Source organism: Erpetoichthys calabaricus, unplaced genomic scaffold, assembly GCF_900747795.2.
Source record: "Erpetoichthys calabaricus unplaced genomic scaffold, fErpCal1.3, whole genome shotgun sequence".
NCBI lineage: Eukaryota > Metazoa > Chordata > Cladistia > Polypteriformes > Polypteridae > Erpetoichthys > Erpetoichthys calabaricus.
In genome coordinates, this window is record NW_026261623.1 from 9,710 (window position 1) to 28,096 (window position 18,387).

An 18,387-nucleotide genomic window follows, 5' to 3' on the forward strand; every position below is an offset into this window, starting at 1 on the left:
GCACTGAGTTATAGTTGAATGTAACATGATTTCACAATGGCGCGTTTCAAGAGCTGAAAAACACTCCAAATGATAAGACGTGTTACGGCTGGTTAATCTAGTAGAATCTAATCTACACAGTTAAATTCTGTTCGAATCCATCATTTCACATGTGATACAAGTGGTTTCCACACATAGAAGTTAAGGAACATTGAGTAACACTCAAATTCAGTTTCGCACAATGCGTTTCAAAGGGGAAAACAAGTGAATTTGAGATGTTGATGTGTACCTTGAGTAACACTTAGGAAACCATCCAAACAGTTCTTACCCATTAGGGAACTATGTATTACATCATTTAGAACAGTTTTACATCAGTATTTTCAGCGGGCACTGAGTTATAGTTGAATGTAACATGATTTCACAATGGCGCGTTTCAAGAGCTGAAAAACACTTCAAATGATAAGACGTGTTACGGCTGGTTAATCTATTAGAATCTGATCTACACAGTTAAATTCTGTTAGAATCCATCATTTCACATGTGATACAAGTGGTTTCCACACATAGAAGTTAAGGAACATTGAGTAACACTCAACTTCAGTTTCTCCCAATGCGTTTCAATTGGGAAAACTTCACAACTTAAAGAAGTAGGGTTTGCGCCTACGGCCACACCAGTGTGAATGCGCCCGATCTCGTCTGATTTCAGAAGCTAAACACACTTGGGCTCGATCAGAACTTGCATGGGAAACCGTCTGGGAACCCCGAGTGCTGTAAGCTTTTAGTCATTAGTGTTGTACTTAACCTTAGCATCAGTGTATGGCTTTAAAACGCATCTTTATCCTTTCTATTGGAAGCATGCTCCTCCTTTCTTCACTATATAGTGAACGTTAAAGAGCATTGCTTTCTCTTATGGCCAAACCATTGTGAATGCGCCCGATCTCGTCTGATCTCGGAAGCTAAACTCAATCGGACTCAATCAGTACTTGGATGGGAGACCGCCTGGGAACACCGAGTGCTGTAAGCTTTTAGCCATTAATGTTGTACTTAACTTTAGCATCAGTGTATGGCTTTAAAACGCATCTTTATCCTTTCTATTGGAAGCATGCTCCCCCATTCTTCGCTATATACTGAACCTTAAAGAGCTTTGCTTTCATTTGCGGCCACACCACTGTGAATGCGCACGATCTCATCTCAGAAAATAAACACGCTTGGGCTTGGCCAGTACTTGGATGGGTGACCGCCTGGGAACACCGAGTGCTGTAAGCTTTTAACCATTACCATTGTTCTTAACCCGGGCATCAGTGAATGTCTTGGAAACGCATCTTCATCCTTTCTATTGGAAGCAGGCTCCCCCTTTCTTCACTATATACTGAACGAAAAGTAGCAGGCCTTTTGCCTACGGCCACACCAGTTTGAATGCGCCCAATCTCGTCTGATCTCGGAAGCTTAACACACTTGGGCTCAATCAGTATTTGGATGGGAGACCGTCTGGGAACCCCGAGTGCTATAAGCTTTTAGTCATTAATGTTGTACTTAACCTTAGCGTCAGTGTATGGCTTTAAAACGCATCTTTATCCTTTCTATTTTAAGCATGCTCCCCCTTTCTTCACCATATAGTGAACGTTAAAGAGCATTGCTTTCCCTTACGGCCACACCAGTGTGAATGCGCCTGATCTTGTCTGATCGCTAAAGCTAAACACACTTGGGCTTGATCAGTACTTGGATGGGAGACCACCTGGCAACACCGAGAGCTGTAAGCTTTTTGCCATTAATGTTGTACTTAACTTTAGCATCAGTGTATGGCTTTAAAACGCATCTTTATCCTTTCTATTGGAAGCATGCGCCCCCTTTCTTCACTATATACTGAACGTAAAAGAGCATTGTTTTCGCTTACGGCCACACCAGTGTGAATGCGCCCGATCTCGTCTCATCCTGAAAAATAAACATGCTTGGGCTTGGCCAGTACTTGGATGGGTGACCTCCTGGGAACACCGAGTGCTGTAAGCTTTTAGCCATTACCATTGTTGTTAACCCGGGCATCAGTGAATGTCTTGGAAACGCATCTTCATCCTTTCTATTGGAAGGAGGCTCCATCTTTCTTCACTATATACTGAATGTAAGTAGCAGGGCTTTTGCTTACGGCCACACCAGTGTGAAAGCATCTGATCTCAGAAGCTAAACACACTTGGGCTCGATCAGTACTTGGATGGGAGACCGCCTGGAAACACCGAGTGCTGTAAGCTTTTAGCCATTAATATTGTACTTAACCTTAGCATCATTGTATGGCTTTAAAACGCATCTTTATCCTTTCTATTGGAAGCATGCGCCCCCTTTCTTCACTATATACTGAACGTTAAAGAGCATTCCTTTTGCTTACGGCCACACCAGTCTGAATGTCCCCGATCTCGTCTGATGTCGGAAGTTAAACATGCTTGGGCTCGGCCAGTACTTGGATGGAAGACCGACTGGGAACCCCGAGTGTTGTATGCTTTTAGCCATTACCATTGTTCTTAACCCGGGCATCAGAGTATGTCTTGTTAACACATCTTCATTCTTTCTATTGGAAGCAGGGTCCCCCTTTCTTCACTGTATACTGAACGTAAAGTAGTAGGGTTTTCGCTTACGGCCACACCAGTTAACGTGGCTCAGAGCTGCATGTGGACTGTGGCACAGACAAACAGAAATGACGGCATGTTTTCCGAGGCGTCGCGTCCGAGTTGGTGGGCGTGGCTCTGCGAGTTGTCGTCGTATCCAATGGTCTTAAAGTTAGTGGGCGTGACTCCTTCCTGTGTGTGCCATGGGTGTCTTATTTGTCGGTGGCTTAGTGAATCCACGCCCCTTCCGGCGTGCTTTCCAAAGGTGGCTACTTGTCTTCTGGCTTAGTGAATTATATATATAGATGAAGATGCGTTTCCAAGACATACACTGATTCCAGGGTTAAGAACAATGGTAATGGCTAAAACATTACGGCACTTGGGGTTCCCAGGCGGTCTACTATCCAAGTACTGGCCGAGCCCAAGCGTGTTTAGCTTCCAAGATAAGGCGCATTCACACGGGTGTGGCCGCAAGCGAAAAAAAATACTCTTTAACGTTCAGTATATAGTGAAGAAAGGGGGAGCATGCTTCCAATAGAAAGGATAAAGATGCGTTTTAAAGCCATACACTGATGCTAAGGTTAAGTACAACATTAATGACTAAAACCTTGCATCACTCGGGGTTCCCAGGCAGTCTCCCATCCAAGTACTGATTGAGCCCAAGTGTGTTTAGCTTCTGATATCAGACGTTTTCACACTGGTGTGGCCGTAAGCAAAAGCCCTGCTACTTATGTTCAGTATATAGTGAAGAAAGGGGGTGCCTGCTTCCAATAGAAAGAATGAAGATGCATTAACAAGCCATACACTGATGCCCGGGTTAAGAACAATGGTAATGGCTAAAAGCTTACATCACTCAGGGTTCCCAGGCGGTCTCCCATCCAATTACTGGCCGAGCCCATGCGTGTTTAGCTTCCAAGATAGGGCGCGTTCACACTGGTGTGGACGTAAGCGAAAGCCTTGCTACTTTGCATTCAGTATATAGTGAAGAAAGGGGGAGCCTGCTTCAAATTGAAAGAATGAAGATGCGTTTCCAAGACATACACTGATTCCAGGGTTAAGAACAATGGTAATGGCTAAAAGCTTACAGCACTCGGGGTTCCCAGGCGGTCTACCATCCAAGTACTGGCCGAGCCCAAGCGTGTTTAGTTTCCGAGATAAGACGAGATCAGGCACATTCACACGGGTGTGGCCGTAAGCGAAAGGAATATTCTTTAACGTTCAGTATATAGTGAAGAAAGGGGGAGCATGCTTCCAATAGAAAGGATAAAGTTGCGTTTTAAAGCCATACACTGATGCTAAGGTTAAGTACAACATTAATGGCTAAAAACTTACAGCAGGCGGTCTCTCATCCAAGTACTGATCGAGCCCAAGTGTGTTTAGATTCCGAGATCAGACGAAATCGGGCACATGCACACTGGTGTGGCCGTAAGGTAAAGCAATGCTCTTTAACGTTCACTATATAGTGAAGAAAGGGGGAGCATGCTTCCAATACAAAGGATAAAGATGCGTTTTACAGCCATACACCGATGCTAAGGTTAAGTACAACATTAATGACTAAAAGCTTACAACACTCGGGGTTCCCAGGCGATCACCCATCCAAGTACCGATCGAGCCCAAGTGTGTTAGGCTTCTGAGATCAGGCGCATTCACACTGGTGTGGCCGTAAACAAAAACCTTACTACTTTACGTTCACTATATAGTGAAGAAAGGGGGAGCCTGCTTCCAATAGAAAGAATGAAAATGCGTTAACAAGACATACACTGATGCTAAGGTTAAGAACAATGGTAATGGCTAAAAGCTTACATCACTCAGGGTTCCCAGGCGGTCTCCCATCCAATTACTGGCCGTGCCCATGCGTGTTTAGCTTCCGAGATCGGGCACGTTCACACTGGTGTGGACGTAAGCGAAAGCCTTGCTTCTTTGCATTCAGTATATAGTGAAGAAAGGGGGAGCCTGCTTCAAATTGAAAGAATGAAGATGCGTTTCCAAGACATACACTGATTCCAGGGTTAAGAACAATGGTAAGGGCTAAAAGATTACAGCACTCGGGGTTCCCAGGCGGTCTACCATCCAAGTACTGGCCGAACCCAAGCGTGTTTAGCTTCCGAGATAAGACGAGATCAGGCACATTCACACGGGTGTGGCCGTAAGCAAAAGGAATATTCTTTAATGTTCAGTATATAGTGAAGAAAGGGGGAGCATGCTTCCACTAGAAAGGATAAAGATGCGTTTTAAAGCCATACACTGATGCTAAGGTTAAGTACAACATTAATGGCTAAAAGCTTACAGCACTCGGGTTTTCCAGGCAGTCTCCCATCCAAGAACTGATCGAGCCCAGGTGTATTTAACTTCTGAGATCGGCACATTCACACTGATGTGGCCGTAAGCGAAGCCCTGCTATTTTATGTTCAGTATATAGTGAAGAAAGAGGGTGCCTGCTTCCAATAGAAAGAATGAAGTTGCATTTCCAAGACATACACTGATGCCCGGGTTAAGAACAATGGTAATGGCTAAAAGCTTACAGCACTCGGGGTTCCTAGGTGGTATCCCATCCAAGTACTGGCCGAGACCAATCATGTTTAATTTTCGAGATCAGGTGCATTCACACTGCTGTGGCCGTAAGCGAAAGCAATGCTCTTTATCATTCAGTATATAGTGAAGAAAGGGGGAGCATGCTTCCAATAGAAAGGATAAAGATGCGTTTTAAAGGCATACACTGATGCTAAGGTTAAGTACAACATTAATGGCTAAAAGCTTACAGCACTCGGTGTTCCCAGGCGGTCTCACATCCAAGTACTGATCGAGCCCAAGTGTGTTTAGCTTCCAAGATCAGACGAGATCGGGCGCATTCACACTGGTGTGGCCGTAAGGGAAAGCAATGCTCTTAAACATTCACTATATAGTGAAGGAAGAGGGAGCATGCTTCCAATAGAAAGGATAAAGATGCGTTTTAAAGCCATACACTGATGCTAAGGTTAAGTACAACATTAATGACTAAAAGCTTACAGCACTCGGGGTTCTCAGGCGGTCTCCCATCCAAGTACTGATCGAGCCCAAGTGTGTTTAGCTTCCAAGATCAGACGAGATCGGGCACATTCACACTGGTGTGGCTGTAAGCGAAAGCCTTGCTACTTTTCTTTCAGTATATAGTGAAGAAAGGGGGAGCCTGCTTCCAGTTGAAAGGATGAAGATGCGTTTCCAAGACATACACTGATGCCCAGGTTAAGTAAAACGTTAATGGCTAAAAGCTTATAGCACTGGGGGTTCTCAGGCGATTTCCCATCCAAGTACTGGCCGAGCACAAGCGTGTTTAACTTCTGAGATCAGACGCATTCACACTGGTGTGGCCGTAAGCGAAAGCAATGCTCTTTAAGTTTCAGTATATAGTGAAGAAAGGGGGAGGATGCTTCCACTACAAAGGATAAAGATGCGTATTAAAGCCATACACTGATGCTAAGGTTAAGTACAACATTAATGGCTAAAAGCTTACAGCACTCCGGGTTCCCAGGCGGTGTCCCATCCAAGAACTGTGCTTTGCTTCTGAGAGCAGACGAGATCGGTGCATTCACACTGGTGTGGCCGTAAGCGAAATCCCTGTTACTTTACATTCAGTATATAGTGAAGAAAGGGGGTGCCTGCTTCCAATAGGAAGAATGAAGTTGCTTTAACAAGACATACACTGATGCCCGGGTTAAGAACAATGGTAATGGCTAAAAGCTTACAGCACTTGGGGTTCCTAGGTGGTCTACTCTCCAAGTACTGGCTGAGCCCAAGCGTGTTTAGCTTCCGAGATCAGAAGAGATCGGGCGCATTCACACTGGTGTGGCTGTAAGCGAAAGCCTTCCTACATTACGTTCAGTATATAGTGAAGAAAGGGGGAGCCTGCTTCCAATAGAAAGAATGAAGATGCGTTAACAAGACATACACTGATGCCCGGGTTAAGAACAATGGTAATGGCTAAAAGCACTCGGGGTTCCTAGATGGACTCCCATCTAAGTACTGGCCGAGCCCAAGTGTGTTTAGTTTCTGAGATCAGTCGAGATCGGGCGCATTCACACTAATGAGGCTGTAAGCAAAACCCCTGCTATTTTACGTTAAGTGTATAGTGAAGAAAGGGGGAGCCTGCTTCAAAAAGAAAGAACTAGCCAACCCGCGGCGTAACATACGCCGCATAATTATGTCTTGATGGGTGAACACTTGCTGAACGACACAGTTGTCCAAATGGGGTGAGTTTGTGGATACCACTGTGAATGAATGAAAAGATGGACCTCTGGAGAGAGCAACATACAATTGTCTGTGACTGAAAGCGGGATCGTCTGTGACGATGGAGGCCACGCTGGTGAAAGTTACTTCGTCGGTAGGGATAAGTTTCAGCACTTGTTCATTAAGGTGTAGCGAGTCTTCGTTGTTGACGCTTAATATAACTTGCGTACTGAGTTTTTCCGGAGTCACAATTGAGAAACACTTTTTTAATGTCTTTTAAGCACAGGAAAAAAAATTAACATGTGAAACATCCGTAATGTAATAAGCCACCAAGAAAAGTAACATTGCAACAATGCACGCTACGATCTGATCGCATTAAACAGAAGTGAAAACAAAATTGAGACCAGTGCATTCTTTGTAGCGCAATGGTAGTGCTACTGTTTTGCAGTAAGGAGACTGTGGAAGTTTTTGGGTTCGCTTCCCGGTTTCTCCCTGTGTGGATAGCGCTTTGAATACTGAAAACACTGGTATATCAATGTAATGAAGTATTATTATTCTTATGCGTCCAGCGCTCTCTCTCTCTCACGCGCCTGTATGTGTATGTGTGTGTGTGTCGCTCGCTCTCTCTCGGTCGCTCGCTGCACGTGTTCCTGCAGGCATACCAGTAAGTGAATGAAAAGATGGAACTCTGGAGAGAGCAACATAAAACTGTCCGTGACTGAAAACTGGTTTTGGCAGATACATGCACATCTTTTTGAAAGTTTGGCCCTGTGCCTTATCAATTGTCATCGCAAAGGCAAATCTAACAGGAAATTGTCTTCGTGTTAAAGTAAAAGGCAAATTATCCGCGACAAACAAACTGTTTTAAATGCTGCAAACCAACCCGCGGCGTAGTATACGTGAACCGAAGCAATTTCCCCCATAGGATTGTATGTAAATACAATTAATCCATTCCAGACCATACGAACTGTATGTAAATATATTTTTTTAAAGATTTTTAAGCACAAATATAGTTAATCATTACACCATAGAATGCACAGTGTAATAGTAAAAACATTGAATAACACTGACACAAACACCGAGGCTCCCTGCTCAGCTGCAATCTCTCTCTCTCTCAGCAGCACGTGAGCCTCCCCAGCCCCCCCCCTCTCTCTCTCAGCAGAACGCGAGCTTCCCCAGCCCCCCTCTCTCTCCCTCTCTCACTCTCAGCAGCACAAGAGCCTCCCCAGCACCCCCTCTCTCTCTCTCTCAGCAGCACGCGAGCCCCCTCCCCCTCTGTCTCTCAGAAGCACGTGAGCCTTCTCTCTCTCTGTAACATTGCAGCAGCTGTATAAACAAATTTTTTTTAAATGAGTTTTAAGCACAGGGGGAAAAAAACCCAGCATCCCTGCTCAGCTGCATGAGCGAGGCTCTCTCTCTCTCAGCAGCACGGGAGCCTCCCCAGCCCCCCCCCCCTCTCTCTCTGTTTCTCTCAGCAGCACGCTAGCCCCCTCCGCCTCTGTCTCTCAGAAGCACGCAAGCCCTCTCTCTCTCTGTAACATTGCAGCAGTTGTATAAACACTTTTTTTTTTAAATGAGTTTTAAGCACAGGGGGGAAAAAGAAACATTTGAACAAATCTGAACTTCATTTAAAAGCCAACCAAGATAGTAACATTGCAGGAGTTCACCATTTTTAATCAGGCGATTGACAGTAGTGGAGTCAGGCACAGAGAAGGTCAGCTGCTGAGAAAGCGTCTAGGGTTACCACTTTTAATACAAAAAAATAAGGGACGCATACTGCAGCGGGGGCCACATCCCTTGGGGGCCAAGACCACAGTGATCACAGGCCCAATGGCATGCCAGTGGTGGTAAATCGCAACTTAAAATATGTTTTCAGGAAAGTATGAACACGTGGACATTAAAATAAACTGTCTTTTATTGAAATGCAGTCAGTCTTTCTCTTTTACAACTCAACAGACTTCTCTAATGATAATCGTAGCTGAACACATAGGCATAGCTGACAATAATTAACATAGGCCAAAATAAGTCAAACAAAGTGTGACAGTAACCACAAAAACAGGCTTTGGATGACCTTGTGATATGTGAACCACATTTTAATAACTTATTAAATTTACAGATTCACAACTTATTAACTCTAAGTTAAATATTTTATATTCAGAAATACAATTGGAAAAATATAGAAAGTGCACAAAACTGCAAAGGAACCTTTCTTGAACACCAGTAGACCAGAACTATAAGTGTGCAGTACTGGAGCATGTCAGGTCTACTTTCTTTTGTAAGTGTACTTCTTGTCACTCCGTGCAGCACTGAGTAGCTGTTTGTCTTTTAAACAGCTAGAGTAAAACTCTGAACAGGTCTGTTTAAAGTTGAGGGTGATCAAGAGCTCACTCCTAATGAGCTCCACAGAGCACCTGTTCCTGCTGTCACTCCATTTATTGGTCATTATGGAAAAGATTCTTTCCACATAGCCAGTTGATGCTGGGATGCTCAAGATGTGGCTGATTATGTACAGCATGTTAGGCAGGTCAGCTATTTGAAAGAGAGCCACCCACCTGGCAGCCACATCTTTGGACTTCCATTCATCCTCTGCATCATCTTTGAGCCTCTTCAGAATGGTATTTGCTGTGGTGCATTCATCATAGAGGTCATCCATGTTCACATTTTGGATAAGGTTGAGCTTAGTGATCCTCTCAGTGTCACTGTAGGAAAGCATGCCATGTTGCAGAGAGAGAGGTTGCAGGAAGAACAGCCAGTTGTCCACAGAAAAGTCAAACCATTTCTCAATGTATGAGATTGCTGTGTTGAAAAATGCTGTAAAATCTGCCCTTGCCCTGTCTGCTTCATGTGGGAGAATATTTTGCAGCTTTACTTTTGTTAAGTAGCCATAAAATTGGTCATCTCTTCTCTGTGTGAGTTTTTGCTTGAAGGTAGACATAATGGAATATATGTCAACACAGGTGGTTGAATCACTTTCCAGCTTCTTGACCACTTCCTCAAATAGGGAGAGGATGTTATTGGAGAACAGGAGATAAACTTCCACATCATCTGGATCTTCCTCAGTTGAGGCTTCACTGAGCTTTAACAAAGATCTGATCTGTCTGGGACACTCTTCTCCGAGGCTGATGAAATAAGACCTGATAGCAGTCCAGGTTTGCAAAAGATGGGAGATGGCTGGATTGAGAGACAGCCACCTTGTTGAAACATGTCGTAGAATCTCATGGAACTCCACATCACAAAACTGGCAAAAGTAGCCATAGACCTTCAGCACAACATTTTCCACATCTACAGTGAGCTGGTCGAGAGCATGCTTCACTGTGTTGTGCACAATATGGGCATGGCAGATCCCTTGCAGCAGATCTTTTTGCTTTTTCTTTAGGTTAGTGAAGACAGAGTTGTGGATTCCATAATTAACATTAGTATTATCTGCACTATATGCAGTAACTTGACTTAATGATAAGCCAAATTTATCAAGGGATTGTTCTATAAAACCTATAATACCAGCAGCAGACTCATCAGTCCCAAAGGTATCACGTCCTGGTGGGCTGAATGACTTCCGGCCTGTCGCTCTAACATCACATGTGATGAAGACCATGGAGCGGCTGCTGCTTCACCACCTGAGGCCACAGGTCCAACACGCCCTCGACCCTCTGCAGTTCACATACCAGGAGAAGGTGGGAGCAGAAGATGCCATCATCTATATGCTACATCGATCCCTCTCCCACTTGGACAGAGGCAGTGGCGCTGTAAGAATTATGTTTCTAGACTTCTCTAGCGCCTTCAACACCATCCAACCTCTGCTCCTTAGGGACAAGCTGACAGAGATGGGAGTAGATTCATACCTGGTGGCATGGATCGTGGACTATCTTACAAACAGACCTCAGTATGTGCGTCTCGGGAATTGCAGATCTGACATTGTAGTCAGCAACACAAGAGCGCCGCAGGGGACTGTACTTTCTCCGGTCCTGTTCAGCCTATATACATCGGACTTCCAATATAACTCGGAGTCCTGCCACGTGCAAAAGTTTGCTGACGACAGTGCTATCATGAGCTGCATCAGGAGTGGGCAGGAGGAGGAGTATAGAAACCTCATCAAGGACTTTGTTAAATGGTGCTACTTAAACCACCTACAACTGAACACCAGCAAAACCAAGGAACTGGTGGTGGATTTTAGGAGACCCAGGCCCCTCATGGACCCCGTGATCATCAGAGGTGACTGTGTGCAGAGAGTGCAGACCTATAAATACCTGGGAGTGCAGCTGGACAATAAATTGGACTGGACTGCCAATACTGATTCTCTGTGCAAGAAAGGACAAAGCCGCCTGTACTTCCTTAGAAGACTGGCATCCTTCAACATCTGCAGTAAGATGCTGCAGATGTTCTATCAGATGGTTGTGGCGAGTGCCCTCTTCTACGCAGTGGTGTGCTGGGGAGGCAGCATTAAGAAGAAGGATGCCTCACGCCTGGACAAACTGGTGAGGAAGGCAGGCTCTATTGTTGGCATAGAGCTGGACGGTTTGACATCCGTAGCAGAGCAACGGGCACTCAGCAGGCTCCTATCAATTATGGAGAATCCACTACATCCATTAAACAGTGTCATCTCCAGACAGAGGAGCAGTTTCAGCGACAGACTGCTGTCACTGTCCTGCTCCACTGACAGACTGAGAAGATCATTCCTCCCCCAAACTATGCGACTCTTCAATTCCACCAGAGGGGGTAAACGTTGAACATTATTCAAGTTATTGTCTGTTTTTTACCTGCATTTTTTATTACCCTTTAATTTAATATTTTTTGCTGCTGGAGTATGTGAATTTCCCCCTGGGATTAATAAAGTATCTATCTATCTATCTATCTATCTATCTATCTATCTATCTATCTATCTATCTATCTATCTATCTATCTATCTATCTATCTATCTATCTATCTATCTATCTATCTATCTATCTATCTATCTATCTATCTATCTATCTATCTATCTATCTGCATTTTCTCCAAAATCAAGCATTTTGTTACAGATCCCCGTTTCTGGCCTGAAGTATTGTACTGCAAGGGGAAACATCTTCCTGTTCCCTTTATTTGATGCATCTATCTGTATGGAGAATGGGAGGGGTTTGTCTGACTTTAAGACATCTACAACATCAGCCACTGCTTTTGGAGCAAGGACGTCTTTGGCCATTGCTTCAGCCTTTGTTCTCCCGACAGACATTTTCTTTATGATTTTGGAGTCATGCAGAATCTTTTGGTTGAGCTTGTGTCCACAGTCAGCACTGATATAGCTGATGTTGTGTTTAATAGTGTGGTACACCTGCGTCAACTCAGCTACTGTAACCTAGAGGAGAGGAGAAAATACTAATGAACCTAATTTTAAAGGGTGGTATTGATAACAGATTTTGGCTAAAATATTTGTCATTATTTGCAGTAACACCTATCCAAACATGGAAACAGCACATACATAAACTGGCTACAAACATTAGCTAGTAAAGTTTTTATATAGCCTATTTCAAATTTTAAAATATGGAAAGTTGCAATTTACTAGTTTATTTTCTTTACATGGGCATTATGTTGTTTATTAATGTATTAAATGTAATGTTTCATGTAATAAATTAATACTTATGTGTCTGACTTAACCTTAACAAACAAATCATAATATTACATTGGAATGTGATCCACTTACATTGTATTTACAGAATTTTTACAAATTACAATTTGTGACCCAGTGTGTGAAAACCAGGCCAAATCTAATTCTGAGACAAAGTTTGATTTTAGCCATTCATTTCACTGTGATTTCAGTTGTTGACATGGTTTTACTCAGTTAATATTAAATACATATATTTTTATTATTTTCACAGACTGTTCTTTATTTCATGTAGAAAACAGTAAATTACAAAAAGAATGACTCCAGCTAGGTTTTCACAGACTGGGTCACATTTTTAACATTATTTAGCAATTAATTAATTAATTAATTAATATTGTTGATAATAATTATATTGTCATTACCATGTCTGCTTCTGTCTGGCTGTGCTTTGATTTTTGTGAGCTCTGTCATTGCGGGAATGCTGCTCTCCGGAGGCATGTTGTCGCACGTCTGACAGACCACCATGAGCCACAGAGAACGCTCTCTGACAAATTGTGCAGTTGGCTTGATAACAATTTCCGCTAACACTCTACAGCCAAGTATTTGTTTCCTCCCACTCTCTGCGGTATTTTTGCAGCCGCTTGCCTTTAAGCTCTGAAACTTTAAGACGCGGGGGGTTACCTGGAGAAGCATCTGCCATTTTTTTAATACTACTCTCTGCCAACACTTTGCAGACTCTACTTAAAAGACCCGCCATCCTCACTGGACAGTTAAAAAGACCAATCAAACTAACGATGACATCAAGTATTACCCAATCAAAAGTAGGAAAGGAGGCATCTTCATAAAATGCGTGTGTGATGATTTGCATGAGACGCTGCTTTAAAAAAAATGATAAAAAAAATACGGGACAAAACCCGTCCCGTATTGATTCAAAACGGGACGCGCAATTTCATTCTCAAATACGGGACGATTCCGTATTTTAAAGGACGGGTGGCAACCCTAGACTCGACTGTTGCAGGGCGGTGAAGCAGGTGAGACGCTAATGAAAAAGAGGCACAGGGCTAATTGGTTTTTAAAGACTGCTTCCTTCATTGTGTTTTAACCTCAGTTTTAAAGGATTGCGCAGCTCTCTCTGTCGCGCTGCCTGTGTGTGTGCGTCTGTCTCTCTGTGGCGCTGCCTGTGTATGCGTGGCTCTCTCTCTTGCACTGCCTGTGTGTGCCTCTGTCTCTCTCTGACGCTGCCTCTGTGTGAACCAAGGTTCCACTAAGGTTGACTAATGAAAAGTTAACGTGGCTCAGAGCTGCATGTGGACTGAGGCAAAGACAAACAGAAATGACGGAATGTTTTCCGAGGCGTCGCGTCCGAGTTGGTGGCCGTGGCTCTGGGAGTTGTCGTCGTATCCAATGGTCTTAGAGTTCATGGGCGTGGCTCCTTCCTGCGTGCGCCATGGGTGTCTTACTTGTCGGCGGCTTAGTAAATTATATACATAGATGAAGATGCGTTTCCAAGACATACACTGATTCCCGGGTTAAGAACAATGGTAATGGCTAAAAGCTTACAGAACTCGGGGTTCCCAGGCGGTCTCCCATCCAAGTACTGGCTGAGCCCAATCGTGTTTAACTTCCAAGATCCGACGCATTCACACTGGTGTGGCCATAAGAGAAAGCAATGCTCTTTAACGTTCAGTATATAGTGAAGAAAGGGGGAGCATGCTTCCAATAGAAAGGATAAAGATGCGTTTTAAAGCCATACACTGATGCTAAGGTTAAGTACAAAATTAATGGCTAAAAGCTTACAGCACTCGGTGTTCCCAGGCAGTCTACCATCCAAGCACTGATCGAGCCCAAGTGTGTTTAGCTTCCGAGATCAGACGAGATCGGGTGCATTCACACTGGTGTGGCCGTAAGCGAAATCCATACTACTTTACATTCAGTATATAGTGAAGAAAGGGGGAGCCTGCTTCCAATAGAAAGGATGAAGATGCGTTTCCAAGACATACACTGATGCCCAGGTTAAGTACAACGTTAATGGCTAAAAGCTTATAGCACTGGGGGTTCTCAGGCGATTTTCCATCCAAGTACTGGCCGAGCACAAGCGTGTTTAAATTCCGAGATCAGACGAGATCGGGCGCATTCACACTGGTGTGGCCGTAAGCGAAAGCGAGGCTCTTTAACGTTCAGCATACAGTGAAGAAAGGGGCAGCATGCTTCCAATAGAAAGGATAAAGATGCGTTTTAAAGCCATACACTGATGCTAAGGTTAAGTACAACATTAATGACTAAAAGCTTACAGCACTCCGGGTTCCCAGTCAGTCTCCCATCCAAGTAGTGACCGAGCCCAAGTGTGTTTAGTTTCCGAAATCAGATGCATTCACACTGCTGTGGCCGTAAGCGAAAGCCTTCCTCCTTTACGTTCAGTGTATAGTGAAGAAAGGGGGAGCCTGCTTCCAATAGAAAGAATGAAGATGCGTTAACAAGACATACACTGATGCCCGGGTTAAGAACAATGGTAATGGCTAAAAACTTACAGCACTCGGTGTTCCCAGACGGTCTCCCATCCAAGTACTGGCCGAGCCCAAGAGTGTTTAGTTTCGGAGATCAGACGCATTCACACTGGTGTGGCCTGTAAGCGAAAGCAATGCTTTTTAATGTTCAGTATATAGTGAAGAAAGGGGGCGCATGCTTCCAATAGAAAGGATAAAGATGCGGAGTGTTTTTCAGCTCTTGAAACGCCCCATTGTGAATTCATGTTACATTCAACTATAACTCAGTGCCCCGTGAAAATACTGAGGTAAAACTGTTCTATATGATGTAATACATAGTTCTCTAATGGGTAAGAACTATTTTGATGGTTTCCTAAGTTGTACTCAAGGTACACATCAACATCTCAAATTCACTTGTTTTCCCCATTGAAACGCATTGGGCGAAACTAAAGTTGAGTGTTACTCAATGTTCCTTAACTTCTCTGTGTGGAAACCACTTGTATCACACGTGAAATGATGGATTCTAACTGAATTTAACTGTTTAGATCAGATTCTACTACATTAACCAGCCGTAACACATCTTATCATTTGGAGTGTTTTTCATCTCTTGAAACGCGCCATTGTGAATTCATGTTACATTCAACAATAACTTAGTGCCCAATGAAAATACTGATAGTAAAACTGATCTAAATGATGTAATACATAGTTCCCTAATGGGTAAGAACTGTTTGGATGGTTTCCTAAGTGTTACTCAAGGTATACATCAACATCTCAAATTCACTTTTTTTCCCCATTGAAACACATTGGGAGAAACTGAAGTTGAGTGTTACTCAATGTTCCTTAACTTCTATGTATGGAAACCACTTGTAAAAAATGTGAAATGATGGATTCTAACAGAATTTAACTGTGTACATCGGATTCTACTACTTTAACTAGCCGTAACACGTCTTATCATTTGGAGTGTTTTTCAGCTCTTGAAACGCGCCATTGTGAATTCATGTTACATTCAACTATAACTCAGTGCCCCGTGAAAATACTGATATAAAACTGTTCTAAATCTATACTAATAAAAGGCAAAGCCCTCACTGACTCACTGACTGACTCATCACTAATTCTCCAACTTCCCGTGTAGGTAGAAGTCTGAAATTTGGCAGGCTCATTCCTTACAGCTTACTTACAAAAGTTAGGCAGGTTTTATTTCGAAATTCTACGCGTAATGGTCATAACTGGAACCTGTTTGACTGACTCACTCATCACTAATTCTCCAACTTCCCGTGTAGGTAGAAGTCTGAAATTTGGCAGGCTCATTTCTTACAGCTTACTTACAAAAGTTAGGCAGTTTTTATTTCGAAATTCTACGCGTAATGGTCATAACTGGAACCTGTTTGACTGACTCATTCATCACTAATTCTCCAACTTCCTGTGTAGGTAGAAGGCTGAAATTTGGCAGGCTCATTCCTTTCAGCTTACTTACAAAAGTTAGGCAGGTTTCATTTCGAAATTCTACGTGTAATGGTCATAACTGGAACCTGTTTTTTGTCCATATACTCTAATGGAGGAGGCGGAGTCACGTATCGCGTCATCACGTATTACGCCTCCTACGTAATCACGTGAACTGAAAACGAGGAAGAGATTTACAGCACAAGTCAAACGCGGGAACAAAGGTAAATGACGTTAATTGTTGACTGTCTTTTAATACTGTGTACTTGTTGAGTGTCTTTTAATACTGTGTAAGCATACATATTAACACATGTGCAGTTAAACGTGTGCATTTACGGGGTGATTTCTCAGTCTTAAAAGCTCGCCTTTTATTAAAAAGGTAAATGCAAACTCTTTTCATTCTGAAGGGCACAAACCACGTTAGATTTCAGCCGTTAAACGCGCAAAAATGTCAGTACACCAGATAAATAAGCGCAACATATTATCAGTTGTATTGTATGCTTACAATACATATAGAAATGTGTTAATCGTTAACTAATATTATGGGATGGTGTTTTTCGACTCGCGCTTTGATTTAAACAATTGCATGTCTTGGTGGGTTTGCGTAGCTTATTGTCAATATCTTTACAGCTCTTTTTAACACTTAATTTAAAAAGGTTTTCTTTTCTTCTTAATAAAAATTTAAAAGCAGTACTTTAAAAGCAGCGCTCACTTCACTCCCTTACGGGAATCGAACCTCGGACGTCAGCGCTAGAGGCTAAGCCCCTAAAATTGCGCCACGGCGTGTGGTTCGTTTATTTCACAGCATGTAGGTCGGGGTAATTACATTCACGGCATTCGTAGTCTGATTCACAATCTGATTGTATGGGTGGTTACCTACCAGGTAACGCTTATGGTTAGCCAGCAAGTCATCTCGAAGTGATCACTCGAGTGAACGCAGCTTCACAAAAAAACAGATCCTTAACAAACTGTTATTGGTATATTTTCCCTCAATTTTAAAAGGTTTTCTTTTCTTCTTAATAAAAATTTAAAAGCAGTACTTCGCCGGTGCGAAGCGCGGGGATTTGAGCGACTGACGCATACAGACATATTCATGAGTGCAGGTACTTCGGAAAGAAAGCACCGTGTAAACCTAAACTTTAAATTAAGTTCATAGACCTACAAAAGTTTGCCATTGATTTGAGGCAAGATTGCTTTTCTCATGTACAACTATACGTTGCATTCTTAACAGTAAGCTTGCACAGCTTGGTCATATTACAACCGGAGTGCTGAACTGACAACGTCGTATACAAACAGAACTATAACAATCGTAATAAACAAACAAAAAAAAAAGCGAAGAACCCTTGTATTTAATAAAAAGGCTCTTTCCTTGGCGAAGCAAGGAAAAAGGAAGACCTTATATGGCGTTCGTTTATAAAGCAGCGGAAAAGCTGTGTTAAGGCTGCTTCACAAAAAAACAGATCCTTAACAAATTGCTATTGGGATATTTTCCCTCAATTTAAAAAGCTTTTCTTCTTCATAAAAATTTAAAAGCAGTACTTCTCGGGGATTTATATATATATATATATATATATATATATATATATATATATATATAGAGAGAGAGAGAGAGAGAGAGAGAGAGAGATATAGATATATATATATATATATATATATACTAGCAAAATACCCGCGCTTCGCAGCGGAGAAGTAGTGTGTTAAAGAGGTTATGAAAAAAAAAGTAAACATTTTACAAATAACGTAACATGATTGTCAATGTAATTGTGTTGTCATTGTTATAACTGTTGCTGTCTTTTATATATATATATATATATATATATATATATATATATATATATATATATAATATATATATATACACACACACATAAACATTTATATACATATACATATATATACATATCTACATATACACATCTACATATATATACACACATACATAAACACACACATAAGACTTACTGAGTGAAACGGGCTTTCATTGACAATCATGTTAACGTTATTTTTAAAATGTTTCCTTTTTTTTTTCATAACCTCTTTAACACACTACTTCTCCGCTGCGAAGGGCGGGTATTTTGCTAGTATATATATATATATATATATATATATATATACATAT

The 18,387-nt window shown here is 42.4% G+C and overlaps 2 non-coding genes and 15 pseudogenes across 2 annotated transcripts; 7 read left to right on the forward strand and 10 right to left on the reverse strand.

The window, feature by feature from the left end:
* Positions 1–634: 634 nt before the first annotated feature.
* On the forward strand, positions 635–753 carry LOC114664263 (uncharacterized; annotated as a pseudogene).
* A 128-nt stretch (positions 754–881) lies between these two features.
* Positions 882–1,000, forward strand: LOC127526475 (uncharacterized; annotated as a pseudogene).
* A 370-nt stretch (positions 1,001–1,370) lies between these two features.
* LOC114664274 (uncharacterized) lies at positions 1,371–1,489 on the forward strand (annotated as a pseudogene).
* A 128-nt stretch (positions 1,490–1,617) lies between these two features.
* LOC114664260 (uncharacterized) lies at positions 1,618–1,736 on the forward strand (annotated as a pseudogene).
* A 128-nt stretch (positions 1,737–1,864) lies between these two features.
* Positions 1,865–1,983, forward strand: LOC127526471 (uncharacterized; annotated as a pseudogene).
* Positions 1,984–2,110: 127 nt separating this feature from the next.
* On the forward strand, positions 2,111–2,219 carry LOC127526468 (uncharacterized; annotated as a pseudogene).
* Positions 2,220–2,347: 128 nt separating this feature from the next.
* Positions 2,348–2,466, forward strand: LOC127526470 (uncharacterized; annotated as a pseudogene).
* Positions 2,467–3,411: 945 nt separating this feature from the next.
* On the reverse strand, positions 3,412–3,520 carry LOC127526474 (uncharacterized; annotated as a pseudogene).
* A 128-nt stretch (positions 3,521–3,648) lies between these two features.
* LOC114641445 (uncharacterized) lies at positions 3,649–3,767 on the reverse strand (annotated as a pseudogene).
* A 362-nt stretch (positions 3,768–4,129) lies between these two features.
* On the reverse strand, positions 4,130–4,238 carry LOC127526472 (uncharacterized; annotated as a pseudogene).
* Positions 4,239–4,366: 128 nt separating this feature from the next.
* Positions 4,367–4,475, reverse strand: LOC114641448 (uncharacterized; annotated as a pseudogene).
* Positions 4,476–4,603: 128 nt separating this feature from the next.
* Positions 4,604–4,722, reverse strand: LOC127526469 (uncharacterized; annotated as a pseudogene).
* Positions 4,723–5,322: 600 nt separating this feature from the next.
* LOC114641447 (uncharacterized) lies at positions 5,323–5,441 on the reverse strand (annotated as a pseudogene).
* A 128-nt stretch (positions 5,442–5,569) lies between these two features.
* Positions 5,570–5,688, reverse strand: LOC114641436 (5S ribosomal RNA). Its single transcript, XR_003714339.2, has one exon. It is a non-coding gene; the product is annotated as a 5S ribosomal RNA (ribosomal RNA).
* Positions 5,689–6,285: 597 nt separating this feature from the next.
* On the reverse strand, positions 6,286–6,404 carry LOC114641442 (uncharacterized; annotated as a pseudogene).
* Positions 6,405–14,135: 7,731 nt separating this feature from the next.
* Positions 14,136–14,254, reverse strand: LOC127526473 (5S ribosomal RNA). Its single transcript, XR_007933996.1, has one exon. It is a non-coding gene; the product is annotated as a 5S ribosomal RNA (ribosomal RNA).
* Positions 14,255–14,382: 128 nt separating this feature from the next.
* On the reverse strand, positions 14,383–14,501 carry LOC114641443 (uncharacterized; annotated as a pseudogene).
* Between the last annotated feature and the right edge of the window lie 3,886 nt (positions 14,502–18,387).